The sequence below is a fragment of the Balaenoptera physalus genome, assembly GCF_965194825.1.
Source record: "Balaenoptera physalus genome assembly, chromosome: 20".
Taxonomy (NCBI): Eukaryota; Metazoa; Chordata; class Mammalia; order Artiodactyla; family Balaenopteridae; genus Balaenoptera; species Balaenoptera physalus.
The window spans coordinates 11,251,966-11,266,524 of NC_138901.1; the positions used below are offsets into that span (position 1 = coordinate 11,251,966).

Sequence of the window (14,559 nt, forward strand, 5' to 3'; positions counted from 1 at the left end):
CCTGAAACACAAGCTGCACCTGGAGGAGGCTGGCAGGCCGGCCCTGAACGGTCAGGCTTGGGTTCTGGCGGACATTTTCTGGAAAACGAACCAAGTGAGCTTCACTTCAAGGAAAACAACTGACAGTATTTGTTGCCAGTGATAAAATTTGAGCTTTCAAGTGAAAATTAGAGTTTTGGAAAACCTGTATCTGCCACTGTGAGCTTCCCAGCTTCCCAGTACTTAAAGATGTTTCTGATGAGATGATGGTGATATTAATGAATATGATCTTTCTTATATTGTAGAATGAAATGTGTCCACATTTGGAACATCTGCATAATTCAATGAACCAATATTTCCAAATGACCGATTCATGATATTATAAAATCATCCATGGGTAAAAGATCCAAAGTTAGGCCAATGGATTTTAACATAATAGGGTATGAAGAGTCATTGCTTTGGTTTTGGATAGATTAAATTTTCTATTTTCTATTCTATTCAGATAGATTACAGCAAACCTTTAAGAAACTACCACTTACTGAGTTTTGATGTAATATCATAGAAGAATATTTCCAATTATTTTGCTATTCTGTTACTCCTGCCCTTTGCAAACTATGTGTCTTTTTCAGTCCATATTTTTCTCACATACTTCAGCCAAAACAACATATCACAACAGATTGAATGCAGAATGTGAGAGTTCAGCTGTCTTCTATTAAGGCAGACATTGGGAGATTTGCAAAAAACAGTGTCACTTGTCTAACACTTATTTGAAAATAGTTATTTTTCATAGAAATCTTTATTGAAAATGTAATAAGTTTATAATTTTTAAGTGAATTAATAAGGAAATATATATATATATATATATATTTGGTTTTAACATCTAATATGGAAAATATTGATAAATGTAACATATAAAAAGCTCTTTGGGAGTCTTCAGTAATCTTTTAAGAGTGGTTAGGTGTCCTGTTATCAAATGTTTGAGACTTGTTAGTGTAGTTAAAAGAAAGTGGGCATGACAGAAATCTCTGGCATTCCTATACACCAACAATGAAAAATCAGAAAGAGAAATTAAGGAAGCAATCCCATTTACCATTGTAACAAAAAGAATAAAATACCTTGGAATAAACCTGCCTAAGGAGTCGAAAGACTTGTACTCAGAAAACTATAAAACACTGATGAAAGAAATCAAAGACGACATAAACAGATGGAGAAGTATACCATGTTCTTGGATTGGAAGAATCAGTATTGTGAAAATGACTATACTACCCAAAGCAATCTACAGATTAAATGCAATCCCTATCAAACTACCAATGGCATTCTTCACAGAATTAGAACAAAAAATTTTACAATTCGTATGGAAACACAAAAGACCCCGAATAGCCAAAGCAATCTTGAGAAAGAAAAACGGAGTTGGAGGAATCAGGCTCCTCGACTTCAAACTATACTACAAAGATACAGTAATCAAGACAGTATGGTACTGGCACAGAAACAAATATAGATCAGTGGTACAGGATAGAATGCCCAGAGATAAACCCATGCACATATGATCACCTAATTTACGACAAAGGAGGCAAGAACATACAATGGAGAAAAGACAGCCTCTTCAATAAGTGGTGCTGGGAAAACTGGACAGCTGCATGTAAAAGAATGAAATTAGAACACTCTCTAACACCATACACAAAAATAAACTCCAAATGGATTAAAGACCTAAATGTAAGACCAGACACTATAAAACCCTTAGAGGAAAACATGGGAAAAACACTCTTTGACGTAAACCACAGCAAGATCTTTTTTGACCCACCTCCAAAAATAGACAAATGGGACTTAATTAAACTTAAAAGCTTTTGCACAGCAAAGGAAACCATAAACAAGATAGAAAGACAACCCTTAGAATGGGAGAAAATATTTGCAAACGAAACAACAAAGGATTAATCTCCAAAATATACAAACAGCTCATGGAGCTCAATATCAAAAAAACAAACAATCCAATTAAAAAATGGGTGGAAGACCTAAATAGACATTTCACCAAGGAAGACATATGGATGGCCAAGAGGCACATGAAAGGTGCTCAATATCACTAATTATTAGAGAAATGCAAATCAAAACTACAATGAGGTATCACCTCATGCTGGTCAGAATGGCTATTATCAGAAAAATCTAGAAACAATAAATGCTGGAAAGGGTGTGGTGAAAAGGGAATCCTCCTGCACTGTTGGTGGGAATGTAAATTGATACAACCTCTATGGAGAACAGTATGGAGGTTCCTTAAAAAACTAAAAATAGAACTACCATATGACCCAGCAATCCCACTACTGGGCATATACCCTGAGAAAACCATAATTCAAAAAGAGACATGTACCACAATGTTCATTACAGCACTATTTAAAATAGCCAGGACATGGAACCAACCTAAATGTCCATCGACAGATGAATGGATAAAGAAGTTGTGGCACATATATACAATGGAATATTCCTCAGCCATAAAAAGAAACGAAATTGAGTTATTTGTAGTGAGGTGGATGGGCCTAGAGTCTGTCATACAGAGTGAAGTAAGTCAGAAAGAGAAAAACAAATACCGTATTCTAACGCATATATATGGAATCTAAAAAAAAAAAAAATGGTACTGATGAACCTAGTTGCAGGGCAGGAAGAAAGATGTAGACATAGAGAATGGACTTGAGAGCACGGGGTGGGAAGGGGAAGCTGGGGCAAAATGAGAGTAGCATCGACATATATACACTACCGAATGTAAAATAGTTAGCTAGTGGGAAGCAGCAGCATAGCACAGGGAGATCAGCTCTGTGCTTTGCGATGACCTAGAGGGGTGGGATAGGGAGGATGGGAGGGAGGCTCAAGAGGGAGGGGATATGGGGACATATGTATGTATGTGGCTGATTCTGTTGTACACTTTGGTGTACAACAGAAACTAACACAGTATTGTGAAGCAATTATACTCCAATAAAGATCTATTAAAAAAATAGAGAGAGAAACAAGTGTAAAAAAAAAAAAGTGGGCATCAGACTTAAACTAGGAAGAAGGCTTGAGGTATCAGATGGTTGGCCAAAAATACCAAGCTTGACCAGAAATCAAGTGACAGACCTAAAAGGGATCTGTTACACTCTTTCCATCCTCTGAGCTTGTGCTTGTGGAGAGCCTTTGTGATTGTGAAGGCATTTGCCTTATATGTAGCCCTTTAGGCACCGTTAGGGCCTCCTGTTGCCCCTGTTGCGTGTCCTGTAGGAAGACACACTGCCACTCACCCAGGACGGCCTTGTTCTGTGAGGGGAGGAGAATGGATCCAGTGGGGCGAGGGGAGGTAGCCAGAGGTCTTCACTTCAGCTCAGTGGAGGTTTATTGCTTACTGACAGTGTGCCGTGTGATCAAATTATAGTACACTGTGTGTTTATAGGGGAGGAGACCATGGTTATCAGCGAAAGCCTTTAGTTTATAGTAAATAAGTGAGTCCTTTGCATTGAACAACATTTATGAAACATAAATCAGTCAAGTCGACCCAGCTTTAAACTCACAGCAACTAATGACTGTTGATGTAGTTGGTGATGGCAGCTGCTTCAGGATTTAAGCAGGGGAGTGTCAGACATAGATTTGTGTTTTGAAAGGTCTTTTTGACTGTGGGTGGAGTGGAGGGTTTGAAGAGGGGTGACACTGGAGGTGGTATCACCAGCTGGGGAGGGGAGTGTGATAATCCAGGTGAGAACCACCAGGGCTGGAGGAGACAGTGGTGGGAGGGGTGGAGGACAGGGCAGGGCCTCTGCTGATGTCCAGAAGGTGGAATCGAGAAGGTAGAATCAAGGGAGTCTGGTTTGGATGTGGGGGTAAAAGGGGGTGGGGTTTATAACACCCTCTCACTTTGCATTTGAAGTATATGAACTTTCCTTTGGCATTTGTCATGTGAGCCTCAGGAGCCACAAAGGGACATCTACATAGATTTTTTTTAACCTGCTTTAAAAAATGTGCCGTGTTCCATTTTTTTAAAAATTAATTAATTAATTAATTAATTTATGGCTGTGTTGGGTCTTTGTTTCTGTGCGAGAGCTTTCTCTAGTTGTGGCAAGTGGGGGCCACTCTTCATCGCGGTGCGCGGGCCTCTCACTATCGCGGCTTCTCTTGTTGCGGAGCACAGGCTCCAGACGCGCAGGCTCAGTAATTGTGGCTCACGGGCCTAGTTGCTCCGTGGCATGTGGGATCTTACCAGACCAGGGCTCGAACCTGTGTCCCCTGCATTGGCAGGCAGATTCTCAACCACTGCGCCCACTGGAAGCCCCCGTGTTCCATTTTGAACAACGTGCTGTGGAAGAGTCCTGAAATGGATGAGAACATTTCTACCTCATTATCACCTTGTGGAATTGTAAAGCTAGAGTTCTAACAAGATCCATGTGGCTTACATATAGAGGGTGTCCTCTAGGTTTCTGACTCTGTCCTCTTTTTGTTCAGAATCCATTAAAGTGCCTGGGGCATCCACCATGCTTGTCTCCGTGGAGCTCAAGGTGGATACTGTTTCCTTTTTGTAAGTGTAGTTAAATACATAGAAAAGGCCATGCCAGTAAATATATGGCATGATAAGTTAATGCTTTAATCATGTTCTTGAACCTTATACTTGCCCTGTACATCCAACTCTGCAGAGAGGGTTGTGCCTTTACAGCAGAAGGGGAGACAGCTGAGGAGAGACAGCCAGTGACGTGTGTTAATTTTACCCACCGTCGGTGTGCTTTCTAGGTGGGTCTTCTGTTCTTGACTACTACTGTTTTGTATTTTTTAGTTTTGATGTAATTTCAGACTTACAGAAAAATTGCAAGAATAGTGTAATGAATTCCCATATACCCTTACCCAGATTCACCCGTTTTTACATCTTGCCTCATTTACTTTTCTCTATTTATAAATGTGAATATGTAATTCTTTCCCCTGAACTATTGAAGAGTAAGTTGGAGACTGTGCTCCTTTATGCCTTACTGTGTGTATCTCCTAAGAACAAGGACATCCTCTTACATAAACACAGGACAGTTGTAAACGTCAGGACATTTGCCATTGATATAATACTATTTTTTTTTTTTTTTTTTTTGCCACACAGCTTGCGGGATCTTAGTTCCCCGACCAGGGATTGAACCTGAGGCTACAGCAGTGAAAGTGCCAAGTCCTAATCATTGGATCGCCAGGGAACTCCCGATATAATACTATTATTAATCCACAGTTCACATTAAAATGTTGTGGTTTGCCCCTTTATGAGCCATTTTTGCCCCTCCCCCCATCCAGGTTCACTTATTGCCGTAGAAGTCTCATCTTTGTAGCCTCCTTTAATCTAAAGGAGTTTCTCAGGCTTTCTTAGAATTTCTTGAACTTGACAATTTTTTTATTGTCATAAAATATACATAATATGAAGTTTATCATTTAAACCATTTTTAAGGCTACAGTTATTAAGTACATTCATAGTGTTGTGCAGCCATCACCACCGTCCATTTCCAGAACTTTTTTGTCTGCCCAAACTGAAACTCTGTCCTCATTAAACACTAACTCTCCCTCCCCCTCCCCCAACCCCTGGTAACCACCATCCTACTTTCTGTTCTGAATTCATTGACCTTGACATTTCAAAAGAATACAGGCAGTTATTTCGTGGAACGTCCTCAAGTTGGTTTTGCCTGATACTTCCTTGTACTCAGATGCAGGTTATGCATTTTGGGTGAGAATGCTACTGAAGTGACTTGCTTTTTCCAGAGCATCGCATCATGTTGCTTGGTCCCAACTTTGTTGCTGTTCATTTGGCCCGTCCCTGTCATTATTTATTTTCTAGCTTAGCAAGGCCTCATCACATTGTTGTCAGTGCCCTTTGACATACCAGGCTTTGAACATTTCTTAGCTTTTTGGCACTGTAAGATGTTCCAGGCTTATCTTGTATTTTCCCTGCCTCAGCCCTGGAATCAGCCTTTTCTCCAATGATCCCCAGTACCTTTTGGTGGAGAATGGAATTTAGAAGCAAGACCTGGCACTAAGTGTGCCCATTGCTGCTGGTGTGCCACTGTTTGCAGGCCCCCTCAGCAGAGAGGTAGGGTGGAGACATCCGTGTTTGTCTGTATTTATTGCTTATTTACTGCTGTGCATTGTACCGTGATGCACAGAGGTGATTACCACAAGGCCCGTCTCCTCTGTTCCCCTTTTCAGGTTTGTCACTTCCTTCCCAGCAGTGAAAACCTGGCTCCTTTGTCCTCACGGATTCATTTGCTGGCTGGAGTACACAGAGGGGAGTTTCTGAACTGCTAACCCATAGCACTTGAGGAAGCACACTTATTAACTAAGAGGTTAATATTCACTTACATTATTGTTTGAGGCAAACTTTACATACAGTGAAATGCACAAATCCTAACTATTAGTGTACGCTATCTAAAAGCAAGTTGCAGGGCTTCTTAGTGTTTTGTGGGGAAATAATTGTTCTTATGAGCGCTTTGTACCATTTACCTACGTGGCACTGAGCCTGGGATTGTGTGGGATCTCAGGAGGTATAAGACGTGGGCGTGGCCCTTGAGGAATTTTATCTTATTAGAGAAAATGTCATCCTTATACAAAGTTAAGTAAAAGCCCAACGCAGTAATTATGTATCTGCACTTGAGTAATAAGGTAGTGATTTAAGGAATTCTGCTTTCTGGACATTTTGGTGGCGTCTGTTTGCCCAAGCTGTGTGCAATAGGGGGTCCCTAATGGGGGAGATGAAAATGTGTGCAGGTCAAAGGTGGGGGTGTAGCAAGGGGAAAGAGTGGTGAAGTTGCAAAAACTGATTTAAAGAATTCAGTAATTCAGCTAATATTTATTGAGGGCCTCTATGTGCCAGGCACCATGCTAAGTGTTGGCGATTCATTGGTGCATAACTCCTGCTTTTAAGGAGTTTACCAGTTTACTGGGGGAGATGGGTTGGGGTGGTGGTGGCTGTGTGCAGAGTGGTGAGAAGGCCTCCTGGAAGGCAGGCACACTGAGCCAGTACCTGAAAGAGACTAGAAATGATCTGGGCAAAGAAGGAAGAGTGTGGGAGGGAGGGCAGAGGAGCCAGGTGTGCAGAGGTGGGGAGGGGAGAGAGCCTGTCTTTGAACAGTGCTTCCCTCTTTCCTCCCCAGGGCCATGCTCCAGCCACGGCCGTAGCCCCACCTGCTTTATCTTCTGTTGGCATGTCCACCCCGTGACACCGGGTTATGCATTTGTTTTGCCTCCCCGACTAGGACAGGGACTTTGTCTTGTTCGTGCCACATCTCCAGCTCCTCACATAATGACTGGCTGGTGGTAGGTGCTCAGTGAGTATTTGTTGCGCAAATAAATGGAGCAGAGACTGTTCGGAGAGAAGTGCCGGGAGACCCATGATGGTGGAGAGGCAAGCAGGGCAGGTCCTGACAAGCTTTGTGAGGCCCTAGGAATTTGGGTTTTGTCTTAAGGACAATTAAAGAAGGTTTTAAAGCAGAGTAGTGAAGTGATCAGGATTGCATTTTAAAAAGATTCTTCTGGCTATAGAGTCAGGCGGGGAGGGCGGGTTAGTTTGTGTGTGTGTGTTTATGTGTATGTGTTGTGTAGGTGTGTGAGTGCGTATGTATATGTGTGTGTGTGTGTGTGTGTGTGTGAATGTGTGTTAGGGATGGGGAGTGGGTCGGGAGCGTCCTGAGGAGGGGGAGGTGGGAGCGAGGAAGAGCTGGCCATAGCTCCAGCTAGGAAGGTGCCAGTGAGACGTGGGTGGCCCCAAGCGCTCCCTGGAACAAGGATTGATTGCACTTGGCCATTCATTGGCTGCAGGAGGCGACAGAATGCCTTGCTGGTTCCGGTTGGATGTAAGAGGGAGAGGAATGAGCCACTACCAGCATTTGGGAGGGAAAGAACATGTATCTGGCTGTGGAAATGGGAAAAAGTTTTCCTTAAAGAATGTTTTGGTGGAAAATGTTGAAAGTATTGCTTCAGTGGTTCCCAGCCTCCTGTCCCCTTGGCATCTGGTCTTCATCCCTCCCCGCTGCACCCCTTGTCCCCATGCCTGAAGGTATTGGTGATGAGCTGGGCACAGTGAATACCGTTCAGTTTGGTGTTTCCTTGCGTGACTTCTTTTACCCTTAAAAGTTGATCTGACAAGCAGTTTAAAGGTGTATCAAAATAAAACCACGGTCAAAATGTTAAATCAAGCTTTTCCTCTTTCTGCGTTCCCTCCAAGCCCTGGCCTAGGTCCGGACTTAGTTTCTACAGAGGTGAAACCACTGCAGGGACACAAGGTGCCTCCTGTCTGCTGTAGTGGACGTCCTGAGTGTGCTGGCTCGGCACTGTCGTCTCCCTGAGTCTCTGGCCACAGGACCTCAAGGGCAGACTGTGTTTCTTCCCGTCTGTTGCCAGCCTGGCCTGGTAGGTGGCACAGCCCAGATCAGACCCCTGGTCTGGCTTCAGGGCCTGGCTCCAGAGAATTGCTTCTCAGTCTTTTCCTTTATACGTACAGCTCTTCTCCTGAAAGTGAGTTTTTACTTGACCAGCAGGCATGAATATTTTCCCTGAAGAGTTTTTTTAAAAAAAATATTTATGTATTTATTTATTTGGCTGCACCAGGTCTTAGTTGTGGCACGTGGGATCTTCATTGCGGCATGTGGGCTGTTAGTTGCGGCATGCGGGCTCTTAGTTGCGGCATGCGGGCTCTTAGTTGCGGCATGCATGTGGGATCTAGTTCCCTGACCAGGGATCGAACCTGGGCCCCCTGCATTAGGAGTGTGGAATCTTAACCACTGGACCACCAAGGAAGCCCCAGTTTTTGTTGTTTAAATAAAACTTTATGCTGAAAATGGTCTTAATACTTGAAAAATATTTTAACATTTTTTTATTGGAGTAACTGAGTTCCTTGAAAACTTGCTGTTTTCCTTCAGATTATAAAAATAACACGTCATTGTAGAATATTTAGAAAATATGGAAAAACACAACAGTGAAAATAAAAATTATATAAAATCCTGTATGCCACTGTTAATATTTTGGTGTATTTTCCACTTCTCTGTCTTCCCTTTCCCCCTTCCCCACAACCAGGAGTATACTGTATGTGTCGTTAAAGGATTATTTTGAATTATCTATTTTTGACATTCTTACCCTTGTAAGATCTGAAGCATAACAATAAAATAAGCACTCGGAAGACACCCATCACACTCAGGAACTAGATCATCATCAAGACTGTCACAGGCACTAGCTCTTAACGTCTTTATGCCTCTGGGAAAATAGTAGCACTACTAGCTTAGTTTTAAGTCGTGCTTACCGTGTGTCTGGCTTGTCCAGGCTTCCTACATTGACAATCCCTTTAATTTCCAAACAGCCCTGGGAGCAGGTACTGTTACACCCACTTTGTGATTGAGGAAACTGAGGCAAGAAAGGTTAGATGATTTTTCAAAGGTCACGTGGCTAGTGAGCCGCAGAGCCTGGACTTGGACCCTGGCCATCTGGCCCTGGCATCTGTGCCCTCATTGTGCTTAGTTATCCCCCTCTCTGAGAACATGAGCGTTAATGGTTGAACCTGGGAGACCATGATTTGCTGGCTTCTCAGGAAGACCTGCTCACTCGCTGTTTACTGACCCCTGAGCCAGTGCCTCTGCTGTACCAGCTCCTCTGTGGGAATGAGGAAGGAGTGGACCTGGTCCAGAACCCTGGGAAGCACTGTGAAATCAGTACACCTGCAGACCAGCTTAGTGGATCAGATAGCGTCTTGAAACATCTAACTAGTGGCTCAAGGCTGTGTTAATACCAGTGAGAAGTAGTGATGTGGCCAATGGCTGGTGAGGGATTCCAGGAGAGGGGTCTGGCTGAGGAAGGCTTCTGGAGGAGGGAGGGAGGACCTGAGCTGGGCACAGAGAAAGGAAGGATTGCACTGGCTGGAATGGAGAGGAAAAGACCGTCTAGGGTGGGGTATACATGGCCTCCAGTTTAGGTGAAAAGACACAGTGGGACACAGTGCTGGCGGGCGGGGAGTGGAACCACAGTGTGACCCTTTGGGTGCCCAGCAGAAAGGCTTGGCCCTTCTCCTTCAGTTATGGATGTGCGGGGAGATGATGACGGCAGCATCCTACCAAGGTTAACTGGGCATTCTCTAGATGGACACAGGTGGGCAGAACACCTAATCGTCTGAAGGTTTTCAGTGAGCAAGAGTTGGTCCAGTTAGGACCAGCTTCTGCTCTGAGGGCACGGATCCCCGGGAGGTTTGGTGGTGAGAACTAGTGCTCAGGTGAGATACTGCAGAAGCGTGGACCTCAGGGGGCTCACACACCTGGTGTTAAAGGTAGGTGGGTGTCAGGGAAGCTCTGGAAGCAAGAAAACATTTGAAGGACAGAGTAGAATTTTGGCAAGTGGAGTTGAGAGAATAGCATGGAGTTGGGAGGGAAGGGTTTGCCCAGAGTGAGAGGAAGCCTCAGGTTCCAGAGGCAGGAGGTGGTCTGCTCCACATCTTTAAAGGCCTGAATGGTAGCGTGAGGAAATGACATTTATTTGGAAAGCAACAAAATCTTTGAAGGTTTTTGAGTAGGGGTTGGGGTGTAAAGTGGAGTAGTAACATTCTGAGAGACATGAGGAGAGAATCATGGGATTTGGTGAATAATTGGGAGAAAGAAAAACTGTGTGGTGGTTTTTTGTGTGGGAGGGGAAAAGGACTTTATCTCTCTTTTTTTGTCCATAGTTTTAGAATTTTATTAAAATTGAGAAGATAGAGCTCCTGTATACTTTGTACCCAGTTTCCCCTGTTGTTAACATCTTGCATTAGGATTGTACACTTGTCATAACCAATGAGTCAATATTGATACATTATTATCAACCAAAGTCTATCCATACTTTATTTGGATTTCCTCAGTTTTTACCTATTATCTTTTTCCTGCTCCAGGATCCCATCCAGGATGCCACATTACATTTAGTTGTTACGTATCCTCAGGCTCCTCTTGGCTTGTGACAGTCTCTCAGACTTTCTTAGTTTTGGATGACCTTGATAATTTTGAGCAGTACTGGTCAGGGATTTTATAGAGTGTCCCTCTGTTGAAATCTGTTTAATGTTTTTCTTATGATAAAACTGGGATTATAGGTTTTGGGGAGAAATATCACAGAGGGGAAGTGCCCTTCATATCACATCACATCAAAGGTCCATGCTCTCAACACGACTCATCACTGTTGATGTGACTTTGATTACCTGGCTGAGGTCCTGTTTATCAGATGTCTCCACTTGATATCCCCTCCCCCCATCTTGTTCTCTTTGGAAGGAATTTCCTGTGCCCAGCCCGCACTTAAGGGGAGGGGGCTTGTGCTCCATCTCCCTAAGGTCAGAGTATCTGCATATATTAATTGGAATTTTTCTGTATGGGAGATTTATCTATTCTTCTGCATTTATTTGTTCAATCATTTACTTATATCACTGTGGACTCATGGATATTTATTTTGTCCTTTGTGTTATAATTCACTACTACTTTATTTTGTTGCTCCATCTTTGGCCAGTGGGAACGCTTTCAGTTGGCTCCTGTGCTACTTTGACAAAGCCCCACCATTGTGGACTTTTTTTTTAAAGCACCTATTTACTTTCTGGCTGTTTACTTTCTGGAGCACAGGATGCTCCGGGATCATCGTGTACATTTCCTGCCTCGGTTCTCAAATCAGGTGTTTCTCCAAGGACCCCTGGTTCCTGTTATTGGAGAATGGTGTTAGAGACCAAGATCAGGGTGCCGGGTGTGCTCACTGCTACTGGGGTGTCACTACTTTTAGGTCCTTTCAGGTGACAGAGCAAGGAGATATATGTGCATATACTGACCCCTGTGTATATATACACATCTGTAAACATTTCTATATGTAACCATCTCTGTATTAAGCTAAACATGCATTTGTAGTGATGTCTTCAGGTCTAATCTGTTTTGTTTTTTCTGTTTTTTGTTGTTGTTGTAAATCTGGAACCAAGAGGTTAGTAACCTAAGGTGAAGTCAGAGATAGGTGTGCTTCTGGAGGAAAGCTAATGAGTATGTGTGTACCAGGGAGTGTCTGTGACGTAGTGCAGACTTCTTAAATATTTGTTGCATGACGGAGCCAGGGCCCTTGGTGACTTTTGTGAGTGATGTCTTGGTTGAATAGAAAATTTTGTGGAAGCTGAATTTCTGGGAACAGAAATTTCATCAAGGTGGTGAGGGGAGAGTGAGGCAGTGGTCACAGAGCAGGGGTTTGGGAGGAGAGAAGTGGCTGGCATTGGGGGCAACAGCAAACAAATGTTTGCAAGGCAGAGGAGCCATCAGAGGGAGAGATGGAAGGTGGTGGAAAGAGGCCCAGGGAGGGGAGGCCGTGTGGGCAGAAGCTATACTGTTCCTACTTTATTGCTTTACAGTTTGTGAACATTTTTTCACATGGATTTAGTCTACTTAATCCTGACAACACCCCTAGCAGGCACCTGTTGTTACCTGAGTGAACTGAGGCCACTTAGAGGGGGCATCCAACCCCATGGAATTCATGGGCTGCTGAGGAGCCGAGCCAGGAGTCCAGGCCTCAGTCTGATGACTGAGGAGCCGGGCTGCCACCTTGTTTCTCATCCCATTTGCAGAGCAGCTTTGGGCGAGATTTCTCATTGGCTTAAAGTCCCTCCTTATGGAGACTCAAAAATCTTTTTTTTTTAATTTTAATTTTTATTCATTCATTTGTTTATTTATTGGCTGCGTTGGGTCTTCGTTGCTGCGCCTGGGCTTTCTCTAGTTGCAGCGAGTGGGGGCTGCTCTTCGTTGCGGTGCGTGGGCTTCAGTAGTTGTGGCACGTGGGCTCAGTAGTTGTGGCTCGCGGGCTGTAGAGCTCAGGCTCAGTAGTTGTGGCGCCCGGGCTTAGTTGCTCCGCGGCATGTGGGATCTTCCTGGACCAGGGCTTGAACCCGTGTCGCCTGCGTTGGCAGGTGGATTCTTAACCACTGCACCACCAGGGAAGTCCCAAGACTCAGAAACTCTTGATGGACTTTTTCTAAAAATTGAACAGGCAGCTGAGGTTTTATCTGAGAGAATGGACTTTGTTGTCAGACTGACCTTGGTCCAAGCTGGTTTCTTTTCTAGCTGTCTGTTCTTGGTCTAGATCTTAGTGTTTTGCTTTGTAAAGTGGGTCTAAGGCTACCTACCTCGTGGTGGTGTGTTGCAAAGATTAAATGTGATCATATTTATGAAGCAGGAAGACTGTGTGACATGTACATAGCTGAGCCCAGTGTTTCGAGGGACAGCCTGTGTGGCTGTGTGTTTCTGCCCATGTGCTCCTTACTGCACAGCTGCTAAGGAGCTCCACCCCTCCTCTGTGGTGGCGCACATGTTGCACGTAATTGACTATTTGGAAGAAAAAGAACAGATTTGTCCCTGTCGAGACAGCGAGCTGTGCCTGCAGTTTTCATCAGTTGATAAGGGGCACAAGTTGTTCAGGTGACCACCATCCTAAGAGGAGCTCCAAACTGGGCAGGCTTAGCTTTCTTTTTTTAAAAACCCTTTGCACCGACCCTTACCCCTCTCCGGAGTAAGATGGGAGCTCTCCTAAGATCCATGCTCTACCTGAATGTGTTTATGTGAGGTTCTGGTAAATGTTATAGTTTATCAAAAACTAGACTTTATGGCACACTTCCCATACATCAGTGTTTGTGAACACTACAGAAAATGAATTGATTCTTGCAGGCCACCATGGCAAGTATTAGGGCTTCAATAATAGCTCACACATTTTTTCCTGACATCAAATTCATTTCATTCAGCATGAGTATTCTCGTAAAAACAGTTCTGAATCTACCAAATCAGACTGGGAAGGTGAGGTCATTACCGTTCCCTTCTTTCTAGTAAAGGTGCTCTGAAGATGAAATGCTTTATTTCCGTACTATGTGGTCTGTGAGGCAAACTGCTGGGTTTAACAGGCACTACTGTGGGAAATTCTCTGAACAGGTGTTTGCTGCAAAGCCCTTCTTTGTTGCTGGTACTGTCCCTGACTCCTACTCTGTTGCCTTCCCGTGGGTGGGCTCACTGGCCTAGCACTCTCCTGGGTTCCAGGAGAAATGAGCCAAATAGGAGGTACTTCAGCTTTCCCGGGGCCTCTCTGGGAGTAGCGGTGTGGGGGCTGACCCAGAAGTTGGGGGCCTGGCTCTGACCGCTGGGCTTTGGAGCTGTGGCTGGGCCGCATTTCCTGTGACCTATATTTGGTTCTTTGTCTCCAGATGCTGATTCACTCCTCCTAAGTTCAGTGACTCCCTGCTCTCACATAGCCTCAGAGCTTGTTACTAAGTTCCAGAGCTTGAGTTCCCTATATGGGTTCTGGTTTGCTTCATATTTTTCTGAGTTTTGGTTTGGGGCACCTGATGGGCTCTCCCTTCCTGGATTTGCCTGGGTCCTGCAACACAGTATATGGAGTGGTGCCCCTGAGCTGTGTTGGGCTCCACATGCTGTGTCTCCCTCAGATGCCCTCCAGGACCCCAGGTGCCAGAAGTATGCCTGAAGTGGGCTTGGAGATTGACTCATTCCCTTGGCTACTACCCCTGCCCCAATCCCTAACATTCACCTGGTCCTACTGGGGGGGTGGGTGTTGACCACGAGCCCTTCGCTCTGCACTTGCTTATCGCAAGCTGTA

The 14,559-nt window shown here is 44.3% G+C and overlaps 1 protein-coding gene across 6 annotated transcripts in view; it reads left to right on the forward strand.

Moving 5' to 3' along the window:
- RPTOR (regulatory associated protein of MTOR complex 1) overlaps positions 1-14,559 on the forward strand; it is a 451,060-nt gene that overhangs the window by 112,998 nt on the left and 323,503 nt on the right. The window lies entirely within an intron of this gene.